Source organism: Carlito syrichta, unplaced genomic scaffold (genome assembly GCF_000164805.1).
Source record: "Carlito syrichta isolate Samal-C Ts95f unplaced genomic scaffold, Tarsius_syrichta-2.0.1 Scaffold308892, whole genome shotgun sequence".
In the NCBI taxonomy this organism is placed as follows: domain Eukaryota; kingdom Metazoa; phylum Chordata; class Mammalia; order Primates; family Tarsiidae; genus Carlito; species Carlito syrichta.
Window position 1 is genome coordinate 185,489 of NW_007252988.1, and position 2,700 is coordinate 188,188.

Below are 2,700 nucleotides of genomic sequence, written 5' to 3' on the forward strand. Positions count from 1 at the left end.
CTCCAGTCTGGGTGACAGAGTGAGACTCCAACTCAAAAAATAAAAATAAAAATAAAAAAGTTAGACTGGTAGTTTTTAAATAGTTGGGAAGAATGGAAAACTGATTATGAAAATTATAAAAGGACTGTTGATCTCAATAGCCACATTAAGTCTGGATATAACACATTTATCATGACAGTGGTAATAATTTTGTAAGTTTTGTGCAAAAGAGTGCAGAAGGCTAGGTGTAAGAAAGGAAGAAGGAGACAATCATATTCATCTGGGATGGAGTTTTACTGGGTGGTTGTAGTGAAGAAACATTGAACAAGGGAATGTAGGATGTGAGCATGAGAGTGATCAGGTATGGTAAGTCAGGGAGTCAGCTGGATAGGAAGAAAATTAAAATAGGAGAGATTGTTAGGTAGTAGAGGCACTGTGGAATGAAGGTCTCATCATACAAGATGTAGGAGTAGCAGAATAAGAGGTTTAGAGGCATACAAGACTGTGTTCTCAGGAGAAGGTACCTGAAGTTATTGTAGAAAGAACAGTTCTTGGTGGTGCAAAAGTACAGGATGTAGTCAGGGCACTAGTAACAAAACTGGAATGGAGGGGAAGGCCTAGAGAGTGAGAGGCCATGTTGTTAGGTTAATCAGTAGACCCGGAGATGGTGGCAGAACTTGAGGTTGAAAGAAAGATGAAGAGAACAATGTGTTTCTAAGCCAAAATATTCTTATGAGTCTTTTCTTATCAATACTCCTAGTTAATTCCAAACTAAACTGTTCATTGGTTTTTATTGATAAAGGTTTTCAAGAAAATCCACTCTTGCATCTCCGTTTTCTAAGTGGGTTTTCTTCTATTGAATGAATGTAAGACCATTTTCTAATTTCTTACCATCTATAGCCCTTTAGTATAAAATTGCAGCTTGATTTCTATATATTGGGTTAAATATAGCTATAAATGAGTTGTTTGAGACATAAGAGATGGGTTTACCTTTAGCAATACATTTTAGGAGAATTGGTTGATTGCATGTACCTGGGCATTTGAACTCCTAAGCACCTGGCCACTCTCTATTAGAGAAAACACATACTTAAAAAAAATAAATATAGGCATTCTCCTAGTCGTATGTGTGGAAAACTTGAAGCAATGGGATGAGTACCTGATCCTTGTCTCGCTGTTGCATCTATCAGACTTTCCTTCCTTCCTTCCTTCCTTCCTTCCTTCCTTCCTTCCTTCCTTCCTTCCTTCCTTCCTTCCTTCCTTTCTTTCTTTCTTTCTTTCTTTCTTTCTTTCTTTGCTGGAGTCTCACTCTGTCACCCAGGATGGAGTTCAGTAGCATGCTTATGGCCACTGCAGTCTCGACCTGCTGGGCTCAGGTGATCCTTCTGCCTCAGCCTTCCAAGTAGCTGGAACTACAGGCATGCCACCATGCCTGGCTAATTTTTGATTTATTGTAGAGATGAGATCTCACCAAGTTGCCCAGGTTGGTCTCAAACCCGCGGGCTCAGGCAGTCCTCTCATCTCAGCCTCCCAAAGTAGCTGGGATTATAGGCATGAGTCACTGCATCTGGTCTCTATCAGACTTTTCTGCCTGTGCAGTTTGAACTGATCTTTCCACCTCCACCATTATGGATGGGAGAAGACCTAGCTTACTTGGGACCACAGACTGCTAGAATTGCTCCACCTTTGGTTTTAACAGCTTTATTGCAATATCACTTACTTATGATAGAGTTTGCCCGTTCAAACAGTACTCCACATCTTTAAAATAAAAATTTAAAAACAAAACAAAAAACCCCAAAGTGTACAGTTCAATAGTTTTAAATATATTTTCAGAGTTGTGCTGTTTTCATCATAGTCTAGTTTTAGAACACTTTCATCATAACCGCCCAAACCCTCGTACCCTTTAGCAGTCACTCTCTACCCCCCTCACTGTCCGGCCCTAGATACCCACTATCTGTTTTCTGTCTCTATAGACTTGCCTATTCTTAGCATTAAGTGAGATCATATAATAGGCGATCTTTTGTTACTAGCTTCTTTCATTTGGCATCATGTTTTTATTGTAACATTTACCAGTACTTCATTCATTCTACTTTGTTGTTGAATAATAACAATTCCTTTGTGTGGGGATATCACATTTTATTTATCCATTCATCAGTTGATGAATCTTTTGTGTATAACTTTTTTGTGTGACCATATGTTGTTGCTTCTTTTGGATAGATACATAGGAATTGAATTTCTTGGTCATAGGGTAACTATATGTTCAACATTTTGAACCACTTCTAAACTGCTTTCAAAAGTGCTATATCCCTTTACATTTCCACCAGCAATGCATGAGAGTTCCAATTTCTCCACATCCTTGCTAACACTTGTTATTCTCTGGCTTTTTAATTATAACTATTCTGGTGTGTGTGAAGTGACCATTTTTTCACCTTCAGTTGTCTACATATCTTCTCTGACATGCTATGTTTCATATCACTTTAAGCTAGGGATCCTCTATCTTTTTTCTACTAAATGCACTAAAGACTGGAAGTAATCTTAATCCTTAACTTTGGTTTACTAATATATGATGGCTATTTATTCTCTCTATAAAGAAGATTTATTAGGGAGGAAAGATCCTGCTCCAAGTTCCACTTCTGAAAATAGAAAATTAAAATTTAATTAGCCTACAGGCAACACACTTGACTTCTGTTCTCCTCCCCCCCAACTTCATCTCCCCACCCCCAC